Raw genomic sequence first — 14,884 nt, 5'->3', positions numbered from 1 at the left:
GGGACTCGCACAATCAAATCAAATCAAATCAAATTGTTTTCGTCACATACATGCCAAATACAACAGGTGTAGACTGTACCGTGAAATGCTTACTTACAAGCTCTTAACCAACAATGCAGTTCAAGCAATGATTAGCTTTACTCATCAACTCTTCTGTTATATTGACTGGGTTTGACTGACATGGAACATCTGCAACAGAGGGCTTTAGTCAAAGCCTAAAAGGCACTACAACGTTCTGGGTGCCTGCTCATCTGCAATAAGCAATATTATGATATCATCTTCCAAAGTAAGGCATTGCTGGTACATTGGCTTGATACAGTAAGGCCCTTTATCAATAATATCACATTATATCACCATATAATTAAAATGATTTGGTCTCAGATTGGCAATCCCTTAGCCCATGCTATATGGATGCTCTTGACTTCATAGTTTGTGCAAACGAACACAACTGTGTATTATACTGGACAGACAATAACCCCTTACCCTACAGTCTATCAGAATAATAGCAGTCTTGCAGCTTGCAGAGATCACTGAGACAGAGAACAGGTGCGAGCGTTAAAAGGCTCGTTCATGAGACACCTTGGCTTTCCTAGCAATGATAAGGAACAAGACCGGACACATTTACCGTAGTGCAATGTATAAATGCACATGTTTAACTTCAGGCTGTGTCACACGAACTGATACTGATTTTCTATCGAGGCATTTTAAAATGTTGTATCTTGCCATTGTTTATTTACTTGAGTTGTTTGAATTATGGACGTCTAGTAGACTACGCGTTCATAAAAGGGTAGGCCGTGTTTTTTGGTTGTACTATGGTATCGCCTTTCCTGGGAGTGGCTCCAGTCCACAACAGACAGACAGGATTGATACAATATTACCACTGCATGGTCGGCCTTTTGATACTGTAGCTCGTAGGCAATTGATAACATGGTTTAGTGACTGTAAAATATTGCCAATGCAGTGTGTCTTCAGTGGCCAATGTTGCTATACTTCGAGGTTGCTAACGTCGTTAGCTAGCTTTGCTAACAGCAGTGATATTGTTTTCCCGAATTAGCTAGCTGGCTAGCCTAGCTCCACGTTAGAGAGCAATAACATCTGCGGGAGAACTGATTTTATACTACGAGATAGCCGCCTTTCAAGGAATATGGAAACCACTTTTGATGTAAACCATCTTTTCCCTGAAAAGATTACAGTTTTGGATCAAAACCTAATTGCAGGTGGAAAATCGCTGGGAAGGTAACGTTAGGCTATTCGTTTTCTGCAGCCAGAACAGATTTTAATTTAGCATAATTATTTTCGTTTGGCACATTCGCAGATGATATGTAAGTCTAATGTGTTTTACGCTAAGTTGACGATCTCTGGCTACATGTGATGTGCTTTATAACATGATTGTACAGAGTGTCAGCCCTGTCAGCCCAATACAATTGTGCATGACGTCAATATTGTATCGATATGCCTCGTTCACGTGCCAGTCGGAACTAGTGCGGCGTTAAAAACAATTGGGATCTCGGAAATCTCAGACTTTAGTGTGTTCAAGACAACTGGGGAAATCGTTTTGAATTGTCATCAAATTCGGAATTCCAAGTCAGAAACTCGGGCATCTTTCTAGAACTCTGACTTTCCGACCTGAAGATAAAATATTGATTTTACCTCGTTTTTACCCCGAGTTCCCAGTTGTCTTGAAAGCACCACAAGAAATGGAAACGTCAGACTTGCTAACTGGTTGTATTTATACACATGCAGCATTCAGTCAGTTATCAAGTCAGAAATGTCCGTTTTTTTAGTTCCGACTAGCACGTGAACGAGGCAATAATCATTAAATCCCTTCCCCAGCATGCTAATGCAAAGTGACAAACTGTCTATAAAGCCTATATGTAACCTACAGTATATTCTTACGTTTTGACTATTTTGGATAAAAGATTACTGACCAGTTTGAAACACTAGGCTACCACATTAGACCAATACTCTAAAATACACATGAGATCAAAAGAGACCCACAGTATAGGTGTCATAATGCCAATAAAACCTGGCGGTCAAACAGGGAAATGGTTCCAATCGTTTTTCCATCATTCATCTTAGTCATTTAGCAGACGCTCTTATCCATAGCGACTTAGAGTTAGTGAGTGCATACATTTTCTTTTACATATATATATTTTTTTTTCATACTGGCCCCCCGTGGGAATCGAACCCACAACCCTGGCGTTGCAAGCGCCATGCTCTACCAACTGAGCTACACAGGGCCCCAAAGGGAATTTTATAAAAACTTAAAATTTGATAACCATGTAAATCTCTCTCGGGCAAGGTGACTTTTAACAATATATTCGGCTCTATTTTACTCTGAATCGAAAATGCTAATTAGCACCAAGGTAGACATCATGCAAGACTACAAATCCCTGCAAGCTCCTGCACATTATCTCTAGGTGACACCTTTCCTAACAAGTATTGTGTCAATTTAAAACGTACCAAGACAGTTCACAGAATTGTCAATTAAAGACATTTAGCCAATTTATTAATTATATATATATATATATTTGTGATCAAATTGACATTTTAGTCATTTAGCAGACACTCGTATCCAGAGCGACTTACAGTTAGTGAGTGCATACATTTTCATACTGGCCCCCAGTGGGAATTTAGCTAACATTACGTAGTTAATCCAGAGAATCTCACCTTTGCCTCGATTTGGCAGTCTTGTCCAGATCATCATGGCATTTGTAGTTCTTTATGATAGCAACATTAGCAGCTAATTAGCATTTTTTTTTTTTTTTTGGGGGGGGGTAAATACAGGCAAATATATTGTTAAAAGTCACCTTGTCCTAGAGAGATTTACACGGCTATCAAAACGTGATGCCAGGGTAAGCCTACACAAAACACAGCCCTTTATTTTAAGTGTTTCTAAAATCCCCTATGTGAAAAATGAATGGTGGAAAAACGATTGGAACCATTTCCTTTTTCGACCGACAGGTTTTATGGGTATTATGACTCATAGTGTGGTACTTTATAGATGGGTTGGTTGTTTAGCAACAAAACCGACATGTGAGCAACTATGGGGCAAAACAGACGGGGCTTAGATTAACAACATGTAAACTATATTTAGTCTCCAAATGTTTATTAAAAACATAAATACATTTGCACAACGAGCTCTTGTTGTCTCTCAAATACATCCTTACAGTTGTTGGTTAGTTAGCAGATGTTTTGCCATATTAGCATAGACATGACATCAGTCAAAATCAAATCAAATGTTATTTGTCACATGCGCCGAATACAACGGGTGAATACCTTACCGTGAAATGCTTACTTACAAGCCCTTAACAAAAAATGCAGTTTTAAGAAAATAAGGGTTAAGAAAATATTTACTAAATAAACTAAAGTACAAATATAATAAAAAAGTAACAATAAAATAACAATAATGAGGCTATATACAGGGGGTACCGGTACCGAGTCAATGTACGGGGGTACAGGTTAGTGGAGGTAATTTGAACATGTATGGAGGGGTAAAGTGACTATGCATAGATAATAGACAGGGGGTAGCAGCAGTGTAAAAACACCTCAAAAGGCACGGTATCATCAGTAACAAGATACAACAAGCTGAAACGAGCCACCTACGATTCACCACAAGGCAGCTTCTTGTCATTGTGGGTAGCTATCTGACTGTTCAGAATCATAACAAAGCACGGCTTCCGGCCACATCGATGAGCGTGCATCATTTTGGTGTCAGCCAACCAGTCTATAGGAGATCTCCAGGGCCCTGCCCAGTATCTATGCCTTAGAGATCTCTTAATGGCCAGGAAGCTCCAATTCAAACTCCCATTAGACAGCTCTGCAAGCGTTTTAATGTCAAAATACATTAAATATGGAGTTTCGCTGAGCAACTATCTTCATTTACTGCACTTCTAAAAAAAATAAAAATTAAAACATTGTACAAAAGTACATACCGGCTGTAACGGGGATAAATTAAGATAGTTGCTCAGCGAAACTCCATATTTGGTGAGTAACAAACTTATTTTGACATTAAAACGCTTGCAGAGGTGTCTAATGGGAATTTGAATCTGAGCTTCCTGGGCGTTACGCCTCAATCACACCGACTGCGTCATTGCGCAAAATGGCACGCAGCATCATCAGTTCAACATTCACCTTCTGCTACCATTTCTGTCAAGCCGTCTATGCATAGAGTTTGATGCATCTGTTCGATAAATCCAATGTATGCACCACAAAGAACACACTGCAACTGCCTCTGCAACGCAATGCTGCAAGGCTAACGCAGCGTTCCATTGGAAATTAATGTACTTCTGGTGTACCAAAACGCAGTGATGCTGTCGGTGTGATCGAGGCATAAGAGAGCAGACCCGTCATACTCATCGTCACCATCTCTAACTCACAGATACTGGGGCACAGGGCCCGGTTTCCCAAAATCATCTTAAGGCTGAGTTAATCGTTAGAACCTTCGCAGGAGCATTGTTAAGTCTCCAAGCCGTTTCCCAAAACTACTAAAATTGCACTTGAAAACGCTCCTTATTTACCGACTGCCTCAGACCACTCGTAGAACAGCTACGTGCGTCGTTGGATGCGTTTTTTTCCCCTACCGAGTCACTTTATACACAGAAGTATGAAAAATGTATGCACTCACTAACTGTAAGTCGCTCTGGATAAGAGCGTCTGCTAAATGACTAAAATGTAAAATGTAAGATCTCCGCTAAACATAGAATCAAGATGTTAATCTGTCTCTCTGTGACCGCCGATAACTTCACAATGAAGATGACTACAAAAACAATGTTGCCAAAGTTGTTAATGTCTTTGCAATTGTTACAAACAAGAGATGGATAAAATGATGCCTCAAATGAAAACCGAGATGACTGCATTAAAATACAAATATCCTACCTACAATAGGCCTAAAGGCTAAATAGGCCTATACTGTCATTGCCTATACTGAACAAAAATATAAATGCTACAATTTCAATGATTTTACTGGGTTACAGACCCGAATCTATTGATTTCACATGACTGGGCGTAGGCCCACCCACGTGGGAGCCAGGTCCAAAATGAGTTTTTCCCCACAAAAGGGCTTTATTATAGACAGAAATACTCCTCAGTTTAATCATCTGTCTGGGTGGCTGGTCTCAGACGATCCCGTAGGTGAAGAAGCCGAATGTGGAGGTCCTGGGCTGGCGTGGTTACACGTGGTCTGCGCTTGTGAGGCCGGTTGGACGTACTGCCAAATTCTCTAAAATGACATTCGAGGCGGCTTATGGTAGAAAAATTATCATTACATTATTTAGAAACAGCTCTGGTGGACATTGCTGCAGTCAGCATGCCAATTGCACGTTCCCGCACAACATGAGACATCTGTGGCATTGTGTTGTATGACAAAATTGCACATTTTTAGAGTGGCCTTTTATTGTCCCCAGCACAAGGCGCATCTGTTAGATGGATGGATTATCTTGGCAAAGGAGAAATGCTCACTAACCGGGATGTAAGCAATTTTGTGCACAACATTTGAGAGAAATAAGCTTTTTGTGCATATGGAAAATTTCTGGGATCTTTTATTTCAGCTCATGAAACATGAAACCAACACTTTACATGTTGAGTTTATATTTTTGTTCAGTATATTTCAATGATATTAAAATCAATTTCATGAGGCACCATAGCTCAGTTCCATTACATTACACATACGAGTCATTGGATGAAGGTGTCTTCTCTAGGGGGGAGTTTTGTTAAGATCCCCGACACTCGGTCTGAACTTTAACATGCATCGCTTGCGGTACCGTTTTATAAGCATAAGGACCTTATCTTTCATATCAGTGAGATTTTTTTTTCTAAAAACAAAAGGTTAAATTGATACACACCTAAATAAGGTTAGGGTTAGTGTAGTTTAGTAAGATGGAGGCACCACAGCTGTACGGATCTGTAACTGCTACAGTAAGGATCTTTTTTATTTTAAGGATACTTTCTCGCTGATGAAAAATAAGGGCCATATGTTTCGAAAGACGTATCACAAGTGATGATTATTGACGTTTCTAAAACATCGTCGTGATTGTAGTTCACATGAGGCTGAGAACTGTAAAGAGAAGGCAGAATGGCTGAGAACTGTAAAGAGAAGGCAGAATGGCTGAGAACTGTAAAGAGAAGGCAGAATGGCTGAGAACTGTAAAGATAAGGCAGAATGGCTGAGAACTGTAAAGAGAAGGCAGAATGGCTGAGAACTGTAAAGAGAAGGCATAATGGCTGAGAACTGTAAAGAGAAGGCAGAATGGCTGAGAACTGTAAAGAGAAGGCAGAATGGCTGAGAACTGTAAAGAGAAGGCAGAATGGCTGAGAACTGTAAAGAGAAGGCAGAATGGCTGAGAACTGTAAAGAGAAGGCAGAATGGCTGAGAACTGTAAAGAGAAGGCAGAATGGCTGAGAACTGTAAAGAGAAGGCAGAATGGCTGAGAACTGTAAAGAGAAGGCAGAATGGCTGAGAACTGTAAAGAGAAGGCAGAATGGCTGAGAACTGTAAAGAGAAGGCAGAATGGCTGAGAACTGTAAAGAGAAGGCAGAATGGCTGAGAACTGTAAAGAGAAGGCAGAATGGCTGAGAACTGTAAAGAGAAGGCAGAATGGCTGAGAACTGTAAAGAGAAGGCAGAATGGCTGAGAACTGTAAAGAGAAGGCAGAATGGCTGAGAACTGTAAAGTGAAGGCAGAACGGCTGAGAACTGTAAAGAGAAGGCAGAACGGCTGAGAACTGTAAAGAGAAGGCAGAACGGCTGAGAACTGTAAAGAGAAGGCAGAACGGCTGAGAACTGTAAAGAGAAGGCAGAACGGCTGAGAACTGTAATGAGAAGGCAGAACGGCTGAGAACTGTAAAGAGAAGGCAGAACGGCTGAGAACTGTAAAGAGAAGGCAGAATGGCTGAGAACTGTAAAGAGAAGGCAGAATGGCTGAGAACTGTAAAAGAGAAGGCAGAATGGCTGAGAACTGTAAAGAGAAGGCAGAATGGCTGAGAACTGTAAAGAGAAGGCAGAATGACTGAGAACTGTAAAGAGAAGGCAGAATGGCTGAGAACTGTAAAGAGAAGGCAGAATGGCTGAGAACTGTAAAGAGAAGGCATAATGGCGTCTAAGAGTTTTAGAGAGCTACTCTAACAGAAGGTGTATTATTATTGGATAAGCATCAGAATAACCCGCCTCAGTATTAGCAGCCATTAGGCGATAACACCTCTCTGCGAGCTGATCCGTCGTCAGTATTGTGGAATAATTCCAATGTTAAGGTAATATTTGAATGGAGAAAGCTGATCCGAGAGCAGCGCTCCCTTTCTTTCAATCCTATCAGTATCGACACACGCCTCAACGATGCAGTTAGTGACCGTTCTCTCTGCGTGTTGTTTTGGGGAACGTATGTTACATCTTCGGCCGTTGTATGAAAGATGCATCGTTAAAACAATCGGAAGCCTAAGTTCTATCGCTGTCTGGAAACCGGATGCTGGCTGGTTTGCTGTTACAGTATGACATGGATCAAACCTCCCATCTCCTCTCTTCACATTTCTCCTCTATTCTTTTTGAAACTCTTTTTAATGTAGGTCAGATCCTCAACCCCAAATTGCTGCAGTCATTGATGAACTTGGAAGAGCCTCAGCCAAGGTGTGTAGCCAAGCTACTGTGGGTGGGTGGGTGGGTCCGTGCTGTGACCTATTTGTGTTGCCGTAGGCCCTAGTTTTATTCACTGTACTGTCTTTCCCCAGGCCCAATACTTGACAGCCCCAATCACAAGTGCATCCAAGCTGCAGACCAACAAGCACCATCTCTACCTGCTGAAGGATGGAGAAAGCAATGGGTACCGCTACCTACCTCCTCACTCACTCATCACAGAACACGCACACTCAGCTCCCTGTCTGTAGCCTCGTCTGGAACATAGAAATAGGATTACTAGAAAAGCCTCCTAACTCCTCACTCCCCATCACAGATTGTGTTAGAAAACTTAATCATCTACTATTGAGGACATTTTGTCCAACATCAGACAGAATCCGACAACAGAACATGCATGCACATCTGTTTCTGGTAAGACCTCTCTCTGGTCAGACCTCTCTCTGTAAGTCGTTCAATAATTTAACTGATGTTCACTTTACAGTAGAAAGAGCTTTTCAAGGTCACCTTGGCATGTCCACTACTGTCCACTACTGTCCACTACTGTACTACTGTCCACTACTGTCCACTACTGTACTACTGTCCACTACTGTCCACTACTGTACTACTGTCCACTACTGTCCACTACTGTCCACTACTGTACTACTGTCCACTACTGTCCACTACTGTACTACTGTCCACTACTGTCCACTACTGTCCACTACTGTACTACTGTCCACTACTGTCCACTACTGTCCACTACTGTCCACTACTGTACTACTGTCCACTACTGTCCACTACTGTCCACTACTGTACTACTGTCCACTACTGTCCACTACTGTCCTACTGTCCACTACTGTCCTACTGTCCACTACTGTACTACTGTCCACTACTGTCCTACTGTCCACTACTGTACTACTGTCCACTACTGTCCACTACTGTCCTACTGTCCACTACTGTCCACTACTGTCCACTACTGTACTACTGTCCACTACTGTCCTACTGTCCACTACTGTACTACTGTCCACTACTGTCCTACTGTCCACTACTGTACTACTGTCCACTACTGTACTACTGTCCACTACTGTCCACTACTGTCCTACTGTCCACTACTGTCCACTACTGTACTACTGTCCACTACTGTCCACTACTGTCCACTACTGTACTACTGTCCACTACTGTCCACTACTGTCCACTACTGTCCTACTGTCCACTACTGTCCACTACTGTACTACTGTCCACTACTGTCCACTACTGTCCACTACTGTCCACTACTGTCCTACTGTCCACTACTGTCCTACTGTCCACTACTGTCCACTACTGTCCTACTGTCCACTACTGTCCACTACTGTCCACTACTGTCCTACTGTCCACTACTGTCCACTACTGTCCTACTGTCCACTACTGTACTACTGTCCACTACTGTACTACTGTCCACTACTGTCCTACTGTCCACTACTGTCCTCTACTGTCCACTACTGTACTACTGTCCTACTGTCCACTACTGTCCACTACTGTCCACTACTGTCCACTACTGTACTACTGTCCACTACTGTCCACTACTGTACTACTGTCCACTACTGTCCACTACTGTCCACTACTGTACTACTGTCCACTACTGTCCACTACTGTCCACTACTGTACTACTGTCCACTACTGTCCACTACTGTCCTACTGTCCACTACTGTCCACTACTGTCCACTACTGTACTACTGTCCACTACTGTCCACTACTGTCCACTACTGTACTACTGTCCACTACTGTACTACTGTCCACTACTGTCCACTACTGTACTACTGTCCACTACTGTACTACTGTCCACTACTGTCCTACTGTCCACTACTGTCCACTACTGTCCACTACTGTCCACTACTGTACTACTGTCCACTACTGTACTACTGTCCACTACTGTCCACTACTGTCCTACTGTCCACTACTGTACTACTGTCCACTACTGTCCACTACTGTCCTACTGTCCACTACTGTCCTACTGTCCACTACTGTACTACTGTCCACTACTGTCCACTACTGTCCACTACTGTACTACTGTCCACTACTGTCCACTACTGTCCTACTGTCCACTACTGTCCACTACTGTCCACTACTGTCCACTACTGTACTACTGTCCACTACTGTCCACTACTGTCCACTACTGTACTACTGTCCACTACTGTACTACTGTCCACTACTGTCCACTACTGTACTACTGTCCACTACTGTCCACTACTGTCCACTACTGTACTACTGTCCACTACTGTCCTACTGTCCACTACTGTCCACTACTGTACTACTGTCCACTACTGTCCTACTGTCCACTACTGTCCACTACTGTCCTACTGTCCACTACTGTCCACTACTGTACTACTGTCCACTACTGTACTACTGTCCACTACTGTCCACTACTGTCCTACTGTCCACTACTGTCCACTACTGTCCTACTGTCCACTACTGTACTACTGTCCACTACTGTCCTACTGTCCACTACTGTACTACTGTCCACTACTGTCCACTACTGTCCACTACTGTACTACTGTCCACTACTGTCCACTACTGTCCACTACTGTACTACTGTCCACTACTGTACTACTGTCCACTACTGTCCACTACTGTACTACTGTCCACTACTGTACTACTGTCCACTACTGTCCTACTGTCCACTACTGTCCACTACTGTCCACTACTGTCCACTACTGTACTACTGTCCACTACTGTACTACTGTCCACTACTGTCCACTACTGTCCTACTGTCCACTACTGTACTACTGTCCACTACTGTCCACTACTGTCCTACTGTCCACTACTGTCCTACTGTCCACTACTGTACTACTGTCCACTACTGTCCACTACTGTCCACTACTGTACTACTGTCCACTACTGTCCACTACTGTCCTACTGTCCACTACTGTCCACTACTGTCCACTACTGTCCACTACTGTACTACTGTCCACTACTGTCCACTACTGTCCACTACTGTACTACTGTCCACTACTGTACTACTGTCCACTACTGTCCACTACTGTACTACTGTCCACTACTGTCCACTACTGTCCACTACTGTACTACTGTCCACTACTGTCCTACTGTCCACTACTGTCCACTACTGTACTACTGTCCACTACTGTCCTACTGTCCACTACTGTCCACTACTGTCCTACTGTCCACTACTGTCCACTACTGTACTACTGTCCACTACTGTACTACTGTCCACTACTGTCCACTACTGTCCTACTGTCCACTACTGTCCACTACTGTCCTACTGTCCACTACTGTACTACTGTCCACTACTGTCCTACTGTCCACTACTGTACTACTGTCCACTACTGTCCACTACTGTCCACTACTGTCCTACTGTCCACTACTGTCCACTACTGTCCTACTGTCCACTACTGTCCACTACTGTCCACTACTGTACTACTGTCCACTACTGTCCACTACTGTCCACTACTGTACTACTGTCCACTACTGTCCACTACTGTCCACTACTGTACTACTGTCCACTACTGTACTACTGTCCACTACTGTCCTACTGTCCACTACTGTCCACTACTGTCCACTACTGTACTACTGTCCACTACTGTCCACTACTGTCCACTACTGTACTACTGTCCACTACTGTACTACTGTCCACTACTGTACTACTGTCCACTACTGTACTACTGTCCACTACTGTACTACTGTCCACTACTGTCCACTACTGTCCACTACTGTACTACTGTCCACTACTGTACTACTGTCCACTACTGTCCACTACTGTACTACTGTCCACTACTGTCCTACTGTCCACTACTGTACTACTGTCCACTACTGTCCACTACTGTACTACTGTCCACTACTGTCCACTACTGTACTACTGTCCACTACTGTCCACTACTGTACTACTGTCCACTACTGTCCACTACTGTACTACTGTCCACTACTGTACTACTGTCCACTACTGTCCACTACTGTACTACTGTCCACTACTGTACTACTGTCCACTACTGTCCACTACTGTACTACTGTCCACTACTGTCCTACTGTCCACTACTGTCCACTACTGTCCACTACTGTCCTACTGTCCACTACTGTCCTACTGTCCACTACTGTCCACTACTGTCCACTACTGTACTACTGTCCACTACTGTACTACTGTCCACTACTGTCCTACTGTCCACTACTGTCCACTACTGTCCTACTGTCCACTACTGTCCACTACTGTCCTACTGTCCACTACTGTCCTACTGTCCACTACTGTCCACTACTGTACTACTGTCCACTACTGTCACTACTGTACTACTGTCCACTACTGTCCACTACTGTCCACTACTGTACTACTGTCCACTACTGTCCACTACTGTCCACTACTGTACTACTGTCCACTACTGTCCACTACTGTCCACTACTGTCCACTACTGTACTACTGTCCACTACTGTACTACTGTCCACTACTGTCCTACTGTCCACTACTGTCCACTACTGTCCACTACTGTCACTACTGTCCACTACTGTACTACTGTCCACTACTGTACTACTGTCCACTACTGTCCACTACTGTCCACTACTGTACTACTGTCCACTACTGTACTACTGTCCACTACTGTCCACTACTGTACTACTGTCCACTACTGTCCACTACTGTCCACTACTGTACTACTGTCCACTACTGTCCTACTGTCCACTACTGTACTACTGTCCACTACTGTCCACTACTGTACTACTGTCCACTACTGTCCACTACTGTACTACTGTCCACTACTGTCCACTACTGTCCACTACTGTACTACTGTCCACTACTGTACTACTGTCCACTACTGTCCACTACTGTACTACTGTCCACTACTGTACTACTGTCCACTACTGTCCACTACTGTACTACTGTCCACTACTGTCCTACTGTCCACTACTGTCCACTACTGTCCACTACTGTACTACTGTCCACTACTGTCCTACTGTCCACTACTGTCCTACTGTCCACTACTGTCCACTACTGTCCACTACTGTACTACTGTCCACTACTGTACTACTGTCCACTACTGTCCTACTGTCCACTACTGTCCACTACTGTCCTACTGTCCACTACTGTCCACTACTGTCCTACTGTCCACTACTGTACTACTGTCCACTACTGTCCACTACTGTACTACTGTCCACTACTGTACTACTGTACTACTGTCCACTACTGTCCACTACTGTCCACTACTGTACTACTGTCCACTACTGTCCACTACTGTCCACTACTGTCCACTACTGTACTACTGTCCACTACTGTCCACTACTGTCCTACTGTCCACTACTGTACTACTGTCCACTACTGTACTACTGTCCACTACTGTCCACTACTGTCCACTACTGTCCACTACTGTACTACTGTCCACTACTGTCCACTACTGTCCACTACTGTCCACTACTGTCCACTACTGTCCACTACTGTACTACTGTCCACTACTGTCCACTACTGTCACTACTGTCCACTACTGTCCACTACTGTCCACTACTGTACTACTGTCCACTACTGTACTACTGTCCACTACTGTCCACTACTGTCCACTACTGTACTACTGTCCACTACTGTCCACTACTGTCCACTACTGTACTACTGTCCACTACTGTCCTACTGTCCACTACTGTACTACTGTCCACTACTGTACTACTGTCCACTACTGTCCACTACTGTACTACTGTCCACTACTGTCCTATTGTCCACTACTGTACTACTGTCCACTACTGTACTACTGTCCACTACTGTACTACTGTCCACTACTGTCCACTACTGTACTACTGTCCACTACTGTACTACTGTCCACTACTGTCCACTACTGTCCTACTGTCCACTACTGTACTACTGTCCACTACTGTACTACTGTCCACTACTGTCCACTACTGTCCACTACTGTACTACTGTCCACTACTGTCCTACTGTCCACTACTGTCCACTACTGTACTACTGTCCACTACTGTCCTACTGTCCACTACTGTCCACTACTGTACTACTGTCCACTACTGTACTACTGTCCACTACTGTCCACTACTGTCCACTACTGTACTACTGTCCACTACTGTACTACTGTCCACTACTGTACTACTGTCCACTACTGTCCACTACTGTCCACTACTGTACTACTGTCCACTACTGTACTACTGTCCACTACTGTCCACTACTGTCCTACTGTCCACTACTGTCCACTACTGTACTACTGTCCACTACTGTACTACTGTCCACTACTGTCCACTACTGTACTACTGTCCACTACTGTCCACTACTGTACTACTGTCCACTACTGTCCACTACTGTCCTACTGTCCACTACTGTACTACTGTCCACTACTGTCCACTACTGTACTACTGTCCACTACTGTCCACTACTGTACTACTGTCCACTACTGTCCACTACTGTCCACTACTGTCCTACTGTCCACTACTGTCCACTACTGTCCTACTGTCCACTACTGTACTACTGTCCACTACTGTCCACTACTGTCCACTACTGTCCTACTGTCCACTACTGTACTACTGTCCACTACTGTCCACTACTGTCCACTACTGTACTACTGTCCACTACTGTCCACTACTGTCCACTACTGTACTACTGTCCACTACTGTCCACTACTGTACTACTGTCCACTACTGTCCTACTGTCCACTACTGTACTACTGTCCACTACTGTCCACTACTGTCCACTACTGTACTACTGTCCACTACTGTCCACTACTGTCACTACTGTCCACTACTGTCCTACTGTCCACTACTGTCCTACTGTCCACTACTGTCCTACTGTCCACTACTGTCCACTACTGTCCTACTGTCCACTACTGTCCACTACTGTACTACTGTCCACTACTGTCCACTACTGTACTACTGTCCACTACTGTCCTACTGTCCACTACTGTCCTACTGTCCACTACTGTCCACTACTGTCCTACTGTCCACTACTGTCCTACTGTCCACTACTGTACTACTGTCCACTACTGTCCACTACTGTCCTACTGTCCACTACTGTACACTACTGTACTACTGTCCACTACTGTCCTACTGTCCACTACTGTCCACTACTGTCCACTACTGTCCACTACTGTCCTACTGTCCACTACTGTACTACTGTCCACTACTGTCCACTACTGTCCACTACTGTCCTCTACTGTCCACTACTGTACTACTGTCCACTACTGTACTACTGTACTACTGTCCACTACTGTCCACTACTGTACTACTGTCCACTACTGTCCTACTGTCCACTACTGTCCACTACTGTCCACTACTGTCCTACTGTCCTACTGTCCACTACTGTCCTACTGTCCACTACTGTACT

The 14,884-nt window shown here is 44.0% G+C and overlaps 1 long non-coding RNA gene across 1 annotated transcript; it reads left to right on the top strand.

Moving 5' to 3' along the window:
- Nucleotides 1-879: 879 nt before the first annotated feature.
- LOC311126126 lies at nt 880-7,859 on the top strand. The gene is made up of 3 exons (XR_014612951.1): nt 880-1,236; nt 7,557-7,617; nt 7,719-7,859. It is a non-coding gene; the product is annotated as an uncharacterized lncRNA (long non-coding RNA).
- The last annotated feature ends 7,025 nt before the right edge of the window (nt 7,860-14,884 follow it).

The sequence above is a fragment of the Coregonus lavaretus genome (assembly GCF_964263955.1).
Source record: "Coregonus lavaretus genome assembly, contig: HAP1_SCAFFOLD_4148, whole genome shotgun sequence".
Lineage (NCBI taxonomy): Eukaryota > Metazoa > Chordata > Actinopteri > Salmoniformes > Salmonidae > Coregonus > Coregonus lavaretus.
The sequence above is the reverse complement of the archived record's forward strand: the minus strand, read 5'-3'. Positions and strand labels throughout refer to the sequence as shown.